A 15317-nucleotide genomic window follows, 5' to 3' on the forward strand; every position below is an offset into this window, starting at 1 on the left:
AATCCCTGGACACTCCATGCCAAGACACTTGCGATCCAACGAAAATCAATGCATTCAAACTGAAACCTATCATCCCAAGTAGGGATGACAAAACTCCCCGAGACGCGGGGATTCCTACGGAGACTACTTCGAATGGGGATTCGACTGTGGGAAATTTTCCCCACGGGGATGGGGACAGGGGACACAATTCCCCAAGGCAGGTGTGGGGACCCGAGCGAGGATCCCTGCCCCGTCCTCGTTAATTCCCGAAATTCATAAATTTATTGAATTGCCCTTAATAGTTGAATTATCCTAATCCTCATATGCATAACCCTTCTTCAATTCAAAGATCCCTAACGTTGTCCATACTCCATCCAACCTCTCTGCAGTCACCCCTTCGTCACTCTCTCTTCTCGCTGCATTGTCACACCTCACCGTGCCATCATTCTCACTGCATTGTCCTCTCTATTTGCGGTGTTCCTTTTCGTAACTCCGACGTTGTGTCCATTCTCCTTTCTATTCTTGCGTCTCCCACCTCATCCATTGCTTTATCCTCTGGCTCGCCATTGCGTCCCCCTACTACGTCATTTCGAAAGAAGTCACCATCTTGTCGTTTAGACTTTTTGTATAAAATCTTGCTATTTTTGTATAGGATGGATACTTGTAGCTCTATTCATATGGAAATTAATAATTAGTTAGAACTATTAGATAGATGGGGAATGGGGTCCCCACGGAGAATGGAGATGTGGAGCAATATTCCCCCCGGCAGAAAACGGGAGGCGGGAATGGGGAGCAAATCTGGAAGCAGGGAGGTATCCCCCGCCCCCGCCCTGTCCTGTTGACATCCCTAATCCCAAGATATAAAGGCAGTCTACAATAGAACTACAGATAAGATAATGAAAATTGTGATACTGAAATTAAATCAAATATTAAAATCTCTTAGAACCACAACAACTATACAGTTTTCAAAGTCCCTCATTAACTCAAATTCAGCCATTTTCAAACACCTATAAAAATGCAGTCTTCATACTCATCATATGCATCATCTAACTAGATTTTCATAGGAAAAAGAAAAAATAATTAAATAAAAAACAAATATTTTCACTCTAAAGACAAAATCTATTAGGATAATGTTTCATTCAATATATAGTTTACATACATGTGGATATAATCTATTAAAAGAAAAATAGTTAGATATAAACAATCAGACATAAACACCCATCTCCACTTTTATCAAACAAAAGAAAAGGTTAAAGTAGTTTTTTTTTTTCAAATATGCATCCGTAATAAGCAGCATATGCTTCAATATAACTTGATTTCTCAATCATTTTTGGATCTTTTAAAACGGATAGCTTGGCAACTTTTTTCCAATTTTCAACAAAATATTTTGATCTAATATAGAGGTTTCAATTAACAAAACAAAGTAGAATCTAATCGAATTTCAACATGCATTAGCATTAAACAGACAAGCTTCTATTTTAATATTTGCATTTGAATCTGTTACCTGTTGTTGCAGAAGTAGAATCGATTCGAGAAGGTGGATGACGCACGACAGCATACAGGCAGCATAACCACCGAGGCACATATGACCTTCCACAAGCAGCAACAACCACCCATAAAGACGTAAGAGCGGAAGAGGGAGATGTGGTGAGACACAAGCAGGAAGCAAAGTTGAGTAGAAACATGAGGAGGGAGACAGGCGAAGCAGGGCAACGGCGGTGGTGGCTCTGTAGTACAGCATGACGGTTCAGAGCACGGAGCAGGTTAACAGTGAATTGGCAAGCAGAAAAGAGGGAGAAGAAGAAGAACGGAGGGATCTCGGCAGTGGGTGGATTGACGGCGACAGAGAGGGGGCTGTCATGGTGGCAGTGCTAGCAGCGGCATATGTGGTTTTGGGGAGAGGGAAGGAAATGGTTTAGTGATATATATATATATATATATATATATATATATATATATATATATATATATATATATATATATATATATAGAGAGAGAGAGAGAGAGAGAGAGAGAGAATCTCGAATGAGAGGAAAGATGGTTCGCAATTTGAATTTACAGCCCAATTACTGTCGAATTTACCGTGGGTTAACCATTGCAGGTCACCAAAACGTAACGTTTCACTAATTAGCTTTACTATTAGAAATATTCAATGTTAAAGAATGCTCCAAACTATTTGTTTTCCTCCAAATATTACCGGCGGAAACCGAAATCCGCAGGTAATTACTTAACCTTACGAATTAGACATCGTTACCACTAGTAAATTCAACAGTAGATCCACTACTACTCTGTAACGCTAAATTTGACAGAAAATTCGATGATATTCAACGTTTTTTTGTAGTATTTCATAACAATTTCATAATGCTAATTTATTTGAAAGCTTTAATGTCATTATTTTGAACGTTATTGCATACTTTAAAACGCGATGATATAAAAAAAACGGTACAATAAATTAAAACGCAATTATAACGAACGTAATAAGTCTATTAGACTTAGCCTAGATAAAGAAACAATCAAAGGCAATTAAGTTTATAAAATAAACTTGCCTCATATAGAACGAACAAGTTCAGAACATTAAGCACAAAAGTGTTTAAATACAAAATACTAATAACAGAAAGTGTTTTAATCCCAAAGCACTAAGTTCAAAATACAAAAAAGTAAAAATAACCGAGTTCAATAAATTTAGAAAATTTTTATAAAAATCAAACTAAATCATTTCAATGATTTTTCTATTTTTGAAAGCACTAATCCTCGAAGGGTGGTGTTCTCTTCTTGTAAGAATGCGAGAGAAACATTGAGGCTCTGAATCTGAGTTGTAAAGTTCTTAAACTCCTTCTCTCTATTCACATACTCAGATTGGAGATTTGAGATCTCTTTCTCAATATTTCTGACATAAGTAACGAAACAAAAGAGCATCCTCTAAATTCGGGACAAAGTATCCATAAGAGGCAACTAAGCCAATTCCGACTCGGTTTTCTCGGTCATTAAGTATTTATCGACGAACACGACAGGCTGAAACTTCCTCGAAAGAATACAGTCAAAAGAGGTTGGGATCTTGAGATGTCCCCACCAGTTGAGATCGGAATGTTGGGAGATGAAGTCAACCTCCTCCTCGTACAAGGATCGCTTTGAGAATAAACTCGGCTTGTCCAACGAATTCAGCTACTCTTGACTAAGTTGAAAAGTCAAGAGACCCGAATTGAGGCTCTATTCTTGACAATAATAAAACCCATTAAATGCTTGTTAAATAAGGTCATTAAATCATGAGCTCGTTAAATTAGGAACTATTGTGGACAAGAATAAAATCTATTAAATGCTCATTAAGCGAGGTCATGAAATCATTATTTCGATAACATGATATCGATTCAACGGTAATCACTAAAAGCGTTGTTATACTAATATCGAAAAAATGATAACATGTAAAGGCACAATTATAAATTTAAAGGCAATAAAGTTTAAATAAACTTAGTCTAAATAATTTTAAAATAGACAAGAGCTATTCGACAAAACGAAAAAAAAAACTTGTCCATAAAACAAACCAAAGTATTGAGTACACAATTTTATTTGGGTTTGGTCCATTAAACTTGGGTATTCTCAACAAAATCGCTAAGTCAAAAAATTCGAATTGGAATATTGTTCTAAACAAAAATAATATTTGAGATTATGATTAAATGAGAATACTACATTACTAGTTAATGTGTAAGTTCCGTTACTAATTAATAAGTATGTTACGCTACTAATTAACGAATATATTATTAAGACTAATAAAATTATAAATAAATAAAAAAAATTTGACAGATAATTTTTTTAATACACTATCATTTAATATATTACTGATTTAAATATTAAAATAGTTTATAAATTATCTTTTTAATTTAATTATAATATTATAAAATTAAAATCTCCAAATTTCATTAGCTCATTATCTCAACAAAAGATACATATAGATATATAAAAGTCAAGATGTTGGTTCACCACTTTAGAATTAAGAAAAAGAGTAAACTATCAATTCGGTTTCTGTCCATTTTTTAAAATGACAAGACGATCCTTAACGAAAAACTCCTTTCATTACGGTCCCTGACCCTGTACTCCATCTGCCAACCCGGTCCTTCTGTCAGTTTCACGGCGAAAACTCGTCGGAAATTGCTGACGTGTCAGATGCAAAAATAGACAGGAACTAGTTGTCTCTAAATTTAAATTGGTTAAAGGTTTATTTGTCCTTATTATTCTTTAAGCAATATTTTTTAATTATTTTTTTATTTATTGTATTAATATTCTTTTTTTAATAAATAAATATAAACTAATTAATAAATTATTCAAAAAAATTTTAAAAAATAAATACATACTAATTAATAAATTATTCAAATTTAAAAATATCATGTATTATAAAACCAAATAAATAATTTTTAAATATATAAATAATAAACATTAAAATTCAGTTAATACACTAATAATAATAACTTTATGATATACTATTAGTATTATGATCTAACTAATTTTTACAATAAAGTGAAAATTAATGAACACAATATTTGATATATAGTAAACTTTTTTTGACTAATAACAAATTTAATTTTTTATCTCTTTAAACTAAATTAATAATTCTATTTGATATCTTTACACTAAAATACATTATAAGTAAACTACTAATACTAAATGAAATAAAACATAATAGAATTATTAATTTTAATATGTATTCTATATAAATAGTTAATTTAGTGATTGTTAATATATAGGGATTGAATTTAAAATCTCATAATTACGAATATATTAGATTGCATTAAGCAAAATATTATTAAGTTTAATTATGAAGACAGAATAAAATAGGATACTAAAAATAAGATAAAAATGATAGAGAAACAAAAATTAATATTTTTATATTTTATTTGATAATAGATTAAATAAAAAAATAAATTATTAAAATTTAATTTATTATTCTTTTTTCATGCAAAAATTTTATGAAGAAAAATATAATAATAAAATATATAATTATAAAAAATTAACAAAAATAAAAAAATAAATTATATCCGATCCTTAATTAGTGTCTCTATATTTTTTCTATAAAAAAAACACAAAATACACTAATTTAAAACCTTGGTCCTCGCATATACAAAAATAATTCTAAAACCCTATTAAGTTTGTTTAATAAGATAAACTAATTTAATTACATATTCAATTAATGCCTTCAAAAAAAATTTAAAGATTCAACTAATAATTTTATTTTGTGAGCATGCCTAAGCATGAGTCTTAAATTTTATTATTACGGAGAGAATAATTAAAATTATCTTATTTAATTTTGACATCTATAATTTTATACATATAATATATATAATTATAAATTTATTACTTTTAAAATTATTCTAACAAAATAATTTGAGCTTAAAGAATAATAAGGACAAATAAACTTCTAATAAATTTAAATTTAGAGATAATTAGATTTCTGTCTATTTTTATATCTGACACGTCAGTAATTTTTAACGAATTTTTATCGTAAAGCTGACAGAAAGACTGGATTGACAGACAAAATACAAAATTAAAAACCATAATAGAAAGAATTTTTGATTAAGAATCGTCTTGTTATTTTAAAAAATAGACAGAGATTAAATTGATACTTTACAGTTTACTTTTAAGAAAAATACTAAAATAGTGATCTCTTTGGGGAAAGTAGAAGTAGCAATATACGGAAAGATAAGATAAGAGCGTTGAAAGAAATTAAAAACATCGATCTTAATTTCTATTCTGGATTTCTGGTCATTGTGGTGATCACCTTCTCCGTACGTATCCTTTAATTGGATTGCATTGAATGAACTATAAATGAATGGCACACTAAAAAATAAAAACGACAAAGACATTGCCACCACCAAATATTATTACGCCTTCCTTATTATCTCTATTATTTTATTAAGAAATACTACGCTCATCCTGTCATCCATTAAACATTCTTTGACACCCGATAAAAATACATTTATTACTACTTAATTATAAATTTAAATTATTTTTTAATTAACGAAACCAAAAAAATGTTTGATTTATATATATTAAGACATAAACACACAACATAAACATTTATATACACAAATAATTAATGTATATATTATATTTAGTAAAACATTAAATAAGACACACAAAAATTAAAAAAATCCTAATTTTTTTAAAACAAAAAAATACATCATCCACCTTTGCTATCACTATAAATTCATCATCACATGCACTTCACCAGAAATTAATAAATTTTTTTTACAAAAATCAACAAAAATACTATTTATTTTTCGAAAAAAATGAAAGAAAAGAAAAAAACAAAAAATAGAATTCGAGGACACAACACAAATTTGCAAAAGGAAAAGAAAAAAGCAGCTAGCAAAGATAAAAGACAACAAAAATAAAGGTGAAACAGTGTCAAGGTAGAGGCGAAGCAAACCAAAGAGATGGACAGTAGTGGTGAATTCAAAGAGAAAGAGGAAAAGATGCAACTGTAAGCGATGCGAAGGAAAAGAGAAACAAATCTAAAAGAGAAAGAGAAGAAAATGGCGAATCTAGACAAAGAAGAAGAATACGTGACAACAGCAATAATAGTGACGGACTGTATAATGATGGAGAGGATAGTAGTGGCAGAAAAAAGATAAAGAAGGGATGAAGGAGTATGGTGAGCAAAGAGAGAATGGAGAAGGAAAGATGAAAAAAAAAGGAGTTAGGACTAAGAATAAAATTAAAATTTTAAAAATTAATAAGCCATAAAAATGTGAAATTTTAGAGTATTTATCCATTTTGGTTTTCACAAAATTTTAGACTAGACATTTTAATGTTTAACTAAAATTAATTATTTGATTGGTCTCTCAGAGTTAATTTCGTCAGTCACTTAGGTCATTTGTTCCATTAATTCTAACGGAAGACAAAATGATCCCTGCCAATTCTAACGGGGGACAAAATGGTCATTGACCCCCTCTGATCGGAAACGACACTATTATTCTCCAATTTTCATCATATCTCACATAACCCTAATAGTCTAACACTGCAACTTCAAGCTATACAATGCACACTCTACAATTTCAATGTTCACAAGAAGAAAAATCCTTAACTTGTTATCAACTAATTCATACTCAGAAAACTAATAACTATGTCTCTCAAATACTTGTCTTTTGCGATGAATCTCATAAATCTATACAATAAATCCGATTTATTAAGACTTGTCATCTTCATCATAGCCATGTCCCTCCTCCTCTACCCTATCATCTACATTGGCCACATTGTTCACTATTCTGATCGATCGCTTCCTTCAACTTCTTCTCCGAACCAATGTTCAGTAATCGCTTCAATTTTCATATGAGCGACAACGATGACATTGCTCGCTGTACTGATTGCTTGGATGCGAGGTCGAAGTTTTTTGCCAGCTTGGACTCCGGGAGAGAAGGAATGAAGCACTCAGAATCCATCCCAAATGAGAATTTGCTTATGATGTGGAAGGAGAATCTTCTCATGAGATCCTAATGTCCAACAATCTATATTGCTTGTCGGAGAGTGGAGAAATGCGTGCCCTTAGAGTAGTTGTGGAACTTGTTATTGAGTATGTAGTGGACGTTGTCGGAGTTGGAGGTGATGCTATTATCGAGGACGTGGAGGTGGATGCTTCTGGTGGGTGAAGTGCGGAGAAGGTGAGTGTACTAATCATAGAAATTTGAGAAGTGTGTGGTCTATGACATGTTGAGGTAGGTGCAACACGTGTGGCGATTACACCATGGCTTGATTTTGGAGCTGCAGAGGAGGAAGGAGAAGACGGAGAAGAAGACTGTAAATGTGAAGAAGGAGAATTTGAATGTTAGAGTTAATCAAGATACGATGGAAATTGTGGGAGAACGGCATCGTTTTTTAATAGTGAGCACAGAGACTATTTTGTCCTCTTTTAGAGTTGTCAAGAACTATTTTTTCTACTGTTAGAATTGTCAGAGAACATTTTGTGTTAAAATTAATAGAATAAAAGACCTGATCTAATATAAGTGACTGACGAAATTAATTATTAAAAATTAATTAAATAATAATCAATTTTAGTTGAGGATTCAAATGTTTGATTCAAAATTATTTAGAGACTAAAATAAATAAATATATGCTCAAAATTTTATATATAATTAATTGTATGGTGATGTCTCAATATTTTATATAAATATTAAATATAATATGAGCATTTATATGCTATCGTGTCTATAAAAATTTGTCACAGTAAATAAATAGTAGACATACATGTATTACGGTGCCTATGTTTCTCATGGATATGGACAGCAGCAATAACTAACCAAATAGGATCAAAGAAAATGTGTTTGATTATTAAAAATTACTGATACTAAAACAATATTTATTATAAATGGCATAGATATAGCGAAATTATATTTTATTTATTTTAGAGTAAATATTCAACATGATTTTTTTTTCATTTTTACCAAGGAGACAAAGTGATTATTGTCTAAAAAAAATAGACATTTTAATCTTTAACTTTTTTATTTTGGAATAATATAATTTTTTTGTTAAAAAATCTGTTAAATACTAATAAAATTAATTTTGTAGAAATTTTATTTATAATTTGTGAAGGTTTTAAAATTTCATAAATTATTAATGAATTTATTTTTAAAAATTTTTTTTACTAGTAGTAGTTAAGTAGAGAAAAATTATTACTAAAAATGATGTTGCAAGAAAAAAATAATTACAGTACACATATTTTTTAAAGAAAAAAAATAATATCTAACAAGAAACGAAATAAAAGAACATTAATATTGATAATATTGATACTAGTGATGATGACGATAGACAAGATAACAATAATGATAAAATATGACTATATATTAAAAATAGTAAAAATAAATGTGATAATAATGAGAATGAAAAAAATGATAAACTAATGATAATAGTAATCATATAATTTATCATACTATTTTAAAAAGAATTTTGTAAAAACTTAAAATTTCTATAAAATATAAATAAAACTCCAACAAAAATAATTATCATTGTTATTTAATAAATTTTTTAATTCAAAACTTACCTTATTTTTTATAAAAATAAACACAGATCAAATTGAATCTTTACTCTTTATCCTATGAACTTATGAACCTAATAAAACAATTTCTCATCATTTAATCTTTTGTTAATTTATTTTTATATTAAATTCACTATTAGTTTTCGCTATCAACATAAAAAGAAGATGTATGATTGTGTTTTATGTATACGTATATGGTACGAATTAAATTATTATACGTATAATTTCTCTCCATAAGGATATATATTAACATAGATTCTAATATTTTGGTGTATATATGTGTTGATGACGGTGTGTGTCTGGATTTGCTATTAACTTTACTGAAAGAATATTAGAGGCAAATAAAAAGAATAAAAAGTACAATAATTTATCTCTGTGTGTGTGGATCGATCTTTTTGCTGTTTATCGTTTCGTGCATTATTGCATGCATGGTGGTTGTGGTCTCATGCTCATTCCACATTTTCTCTCCAATAATAATAAAAGCAGAAAGTATAGCAACATTGTTTCTTCTTTTATTGTTTACTTGGTATGCATGTTATCATATATTTATTTATCCAGCTAAGAAATTTGGGGCAAATTAAAGGTTCATCATCCACCACGAGGTTTTGCTCACTTAATAATAAGTATTTTTTATTTATTTATTGTTAAATAATTAATTTAAGGTTTGATTTATAATAAGTGTTGATTGGTTGATCAGGAGCTATAGAGTATATATTGCCACTGGAATGTAACCAGAAAAATTGAGAAGGAGACGGAGACTACAAGTAGTATACATAATATAAACATAAATTAAAGATCAATTATTCTAAGAAAATTATTATATAATTGTTAGAATATAATTAGGATCTATTAGTATTATTTAGTATATCTAAATAATATTAATTGATCATAATTGATTCTAATTATATTCTAACACTAAATAATACTAATTGATTCTAATTGATCTTAATTATATTCTAACAATAATAATTAAATAAGTATTAAAATATGTAATTAGGTAAAAATTTTAGAAACTAAATTTAAACCACCAAAATCATCCCAGATTTTTTAAGACACTAACAAAAATACCCTCACTTTAGTTAACAACAAAAATAGTTTTAAAATATTTGAAAAACGTAACAAAAAAATCTAATATTAAATATATATTTTTAAAAATTAAATTTTAATGTAGTTTTTTACAAATATAATTAAAAAATGAGACAGTTTTATCTTTAAAATTTTGTAATTTGATACTAAATCAGTTTTTTTGTGATTTTTTATTAACGAGTAAGAATACTTTTGAAAAATGAAAAAGAACATAGTCCTTCTTTTATATACTTTCTAAGTAGTTATTTGAATATTTTTAAGAAAATTTAGATTAAATGCACAAGTAGTTTATTAAATACATAAGTAATTGGCCACTTATAAAAATTTTTCTTTTTTATTTTTCATATTCTATAATATTTTAAAAATAATTTTTGTTGTTATAAAAAACGAGAATTACTTTTGTCGGTGTTTCAAAAAATTGAATCCAATTTTAGTAGTTTATTCTATTTACCTTGTTGTCTTTTAATTTGGGCTTTTATTTTGTAGATCATTTAATAGGAAAATTTTAATTTATTAGAATATAAAATTAATAAGTTAAGCCAATATTAGCAAATTAAATATTAATAAGTATTGTCCTTATAAATCAAAATAAGCTATTAAAAAATATAACAAAGGCTATATATATAACAGCAAGTTTAATATGCCAAAATTGCCAACTCAGAATAAAACAAGTCGGCGAAGACTAACACGTAATGCTGTGTGCGTGTTCTTTTTTTAATCAATAAAACATTGTTGAGTTAAATTAGCTAGGATGCTTGTTTTGACTTTTTGAAATCATTTATAATGAAAAAATTTGACACTTTGATATACATCTTAAAAGCTGTTGTCTAAATGTATTAGCTATAGCAGATTCGCATACTTAGTTAGTATTTATAATTAATAGTTAGTTATTATTTAGAATATTTAATTAGTCTAAGATATTTATTATGTAAGTTAGTATATAAAGTAGAATTTGTTAACTGATTTTATTAGTTTGTTATTTTAATTTATCTATATCACTTTTTTTTTGCTAAAACAGATTTTAGAACCTTCTATCTCTACTCTCTCTTTCATTCTTTTTTATCAATCAAACTTTGTAACTCTTTTCAACTTCTATCTTTTAAATGGTATTATCGCCAGAAATAACTCTGGACATCTTTAATATTCTAAACTTCTTCATCTATCTTTGGATCCAACATCTATCCCATACTCACACAGTAGAGACTGATGAGAGATGTTCATCGAATCTTTAGGATTTTGGTAATAGTGTTCCGATCAACCAGTTAGAGAATCGTGTCTTGAAATTGCTTTCTTCTTCTTTCTTTCCCCTTCTCTTGAACTCATTCGACAGAGTTTGTTCATTAATCGCGATCTGTTTTGTACTGAATTACCTCCAATCTTCATCTCTTGGATTCTCCTCACATTCTTTCCTTTTCTCTTCGGTGGATTCCACTCATAGTGACGTCAGCTCCACTGCAGCTTCCAATGTCGATATCAACACCCTCTCGTATCTTCTTCTTCAACTCACTCAACTTCAGAACCGCACGAGTTCAGGAACGGTGCATCCTCTTATCAATCAGAACAGTCCATACTTCTTGCACCCAGTTGAAAGTCCTGGTAATCCCTTAATTTCTCTTCGCCTTAATTATCAAAATTACACCAATTGGTCCCGCTCGATTTCATTGGAGCTCGAGTCAAAGAACAAAATTCCCTTCATTGATGACTCTCTCCCTCGACCGGAGATTACCGATCCAATGTATGCGGCTTGGGGCCGTTGCAACACCTATATCCTCTCTTGGCTACACTTATCTCTCTCACACGATATTCTTCAAAGTGTCATCTGGAGAAATGTGGCTTCAGATCTGTGAAATGATTTAAAGAAACGCTATTACCAGGGAGATTTGTATCATGTCTCTGAATTGTATGAGGAGCTGTATAGTACAAAACAAAGTGATCTTTCAATCACATCCTATTTTACCAAGATGCAAGGAATTTGGGAAGAAATTGATAACTTCAGGCCGATTCCCATGTGTATTACCTGTACTAGTAAATGTATCTGTGGTTTAGAAGAAATGCGATGGTACCGCAATGAAGACTACATTGTAAGATTTCTGCGCGGCCTCAATGATCAATTTGTAACTGCCAAAACCCAAATTATGCTCTTAAAACCCCTCCCTAACATGGATATTGTGTTTGCAATGCTAACCCAACAAGAACGCCAGCTCAGTCCTTCAATTGATACTCCAGATTCACAAATTATATATGCTACTAATTTTGGTCACAATTCCACCAGAGACAGAGGCAGAGGTAGAGGGGGTGTGAATGGTAGAGGAAGAAGTTCAGACAGGTCTCATAGCACAAACCATTGCTCCTTTTGTGGCAGAACGGGACACATTGTTGATACATGCTATAAGAAGCATGGCCTTCCCCCGCATTTGCAAAAACGTGAAAGCATCAATAACACTTTTACTGATGAGAATGATGAAATCAGTGCATTACCTTCAACTACTATTAAAAATGGTGAGAATCCAAGTTATAGCTTGACCAATGATCAACGGATTGCTTTAATGTTCATCCTACAACAGTCAACCCAATCTAATCAAACCATCAACCAAATAACTACATCAACTGGGCCAAAAGACTTATAGATCACCAAAGGTACACTTTTAGCTGAATCATTATCTATCAATCAAAAATTTCTTAGATCAGATATTTGGATAGTGGACACAGGTGCTACTGATTACGTTTGTTTTTCTCTAAATGTTTTTCAATCTTTCAAAAATATTGAACCTGTTACAGTGCACATGCCTAATGGCTCTATTGCTACTACTACCATTGCTGGTATAGTGATTTTTAATACAATTTTTTTCTTAGAGAATGTTCTCTACATTCCTATTTTTAAATTAAATTTGGTGTCAGTTTCACGAGTTACAAAGGCATTGAATTGTCTATTTTTATTTTCACATACATGGTGCTAGATTTGGGATCACCATCTATTGAAGATGATTGACACAGCTAAAAACATCACTGGTTTATATGTACTGGATCACTCAAATGATTACACTGTAGCTCACTGCATTGCACAACATTCATCACAAACACTACATCACACATGTGAGAACACGGTCTTGTCTACACAACCGTCACAACTGTGGCACAACAGACTAGGACACTTGAATAATTCAGCTTTGCAAACGCTACAAAAAAAATTTTCTTTCATTAAATGTAACATATAATGCTTTAGCTTGTGAACCTTATCATTTTACAAAACAGAAGAAAATTCCTTTTCCTACCAGTAGTTCAGTAGCTGGCTCGCCTTTCGATTTAATACATGTTGATATTTGGGGCCCTCTGTCAATTGTATCTACCTTTGATTTTAAGTACTTTCTTACTATCATCGATGACAATAGCCGTTTTACTTGGATTAAGTTCATGAAAAATAAATTTGAGGTTTCATTAATTCTGCCCAATTTCATTAAAATGGTTGAAACCCAATTTTCAAAAACCGTCAAATGTGTCAGATCAGATAATGGTTCGGAATACAGCTTGCATAATTTCTTTGCTTCTAAAGGAATTTTACAGCAAAAATCATGTGTGAAAACCCTAAGCAAAACGGGATAGCTGAGAGGAAGCACCAACACATTCTTATGGTGACTAAAACTCTACTTTTTCAATTAAATGTTCCAAAAAAATTTTGGGATCTATTAGTGGCACACACTGTGCATCTCATCAATAGAGTTTCTAGTCTCATTTTACAAAATTTTTCCCCCTTTCAGAAATTACATGGCAAATTACCTGATCTAAACCACATCAAAGTTTTTGGTTGTCTTTCCTTTACATCCACTTTAACTTAAAATAGGAAGAAGTTAGATGCACGAGCTCAAAAATGTTATTTTCTTGGATATAAAGAAGGGATCAAAGGATTTTTTCTTTATGATCTAAAAACAAGGCAAACTTTTCTTTCTAGAAATGCCATATTTTATGAGTTTGAGTTTTCATTCAAAAGCAACCTTACCTCTTCAGATGTCAACCCTGCTGCTCTTACAACCACATCACATGTCCCATGGATAGACCCTTTTTCATATCATGATCATCTTTCGTTTTACCAACATGTGCATTCAACTCCAATTTTGCATTAGCATCAACCGACTTCCGTCACTGATTCTATTTCTCATAACATTGCAAGCTCAATTCCTAATGCACAAGCCTCATCCTTGTCTCATTCACATATTCACATGGACACTCATGCATCACCTCATCCTGCACCTCTTAGGAAGTCTAGTAGGACTATACGAGCACCAGCATATCTAAATGATTTTCATTGTGCAAATAATACCACTGCTTAACAAGTTATGCCAGTTTCAAAATGTAAATATCCAATTTCAGATTCAGTGTCTTACTCTTTTCTGTCCACTAACCAATTGATTTTTTTTCTTGCTATTTCAACACACAATGAGCCAAAAACTTATGAAGAAGACGTCAAAGAAGATTGTTGGAAAGATGCCATTGATGCAGAACTTTTGGCACTTGAGCAAACTAAAACTTGGACTCTCACCGCTTTACCATCAGGAAAGAAAACTATTGGCTGCCATTGGGTGTTCAAAGTCAAGTTTAATCCTGATGGATCAGTGGAGAGGCACAAAGCACGCCTGGTTGCAAATGGCTATACACAATGATATGGTTTAAACTACATGGACACTTTCAGTCCAGTGGTTAAGATCACTACTGTACAATTAGTACTTGCTCTCACTGCAATCAAGGGTTGGCACTGTCACCAATTAGATGTAAACACCTTGCGTTGACCCTCTCCTGAACCTGGGGGGAGGGGTTGAGAGGAAAAGGGGATCCAAATTTCCCATCAATAAAGTGAGGGCTTTCCCTTTTTTTTTAGTGCCTTCCCCACCCCTCTTTCCTTACCCTCTCACTCCCCCTTTTTCAAGAAAAAATCCCCGCTCCCTAAGAAGGGGCCCCTCTCTGATAAGGAAGGAAACGAAAGATTCTCCATTTTATGACAAATCCGGTCCGATGGCTGTTCTCCACCAACCACAAGGATATAGGGACTCTATATCTCATCTTCGGTGCCATTGCTAGAGTGATGGGCACATGCTTCTCAGTATTGATTCGTATGGAATTAGCACCATTCCTTCATGGTGAGTTGAAGGAAACAGTATATATGAAGCCTCTCTTGGGATTACCGCTCTCCTCTTCCGATTTGGTTTGCAGACTTGACAAGTTCCTCTATGGACTCAAGCAA

Source organism: Arachis hypogaea, chromosome 6 (assembly GCF_003086295.3).
Source record: "Arachis hypogaea cultivar Tifrunner chromosome 6, arahy.Tifrunner.gnm2.J5K5, whole genome shotgun sequence".
In the NCBI taxonomy this organism is placed as follows: domain Eukaryota; kingdom Viridiplantae; phylum Streptophyta; class Magnoliopsida; order Fabales; family Fabaceae; genus Arachis; species Arachis hypogaea.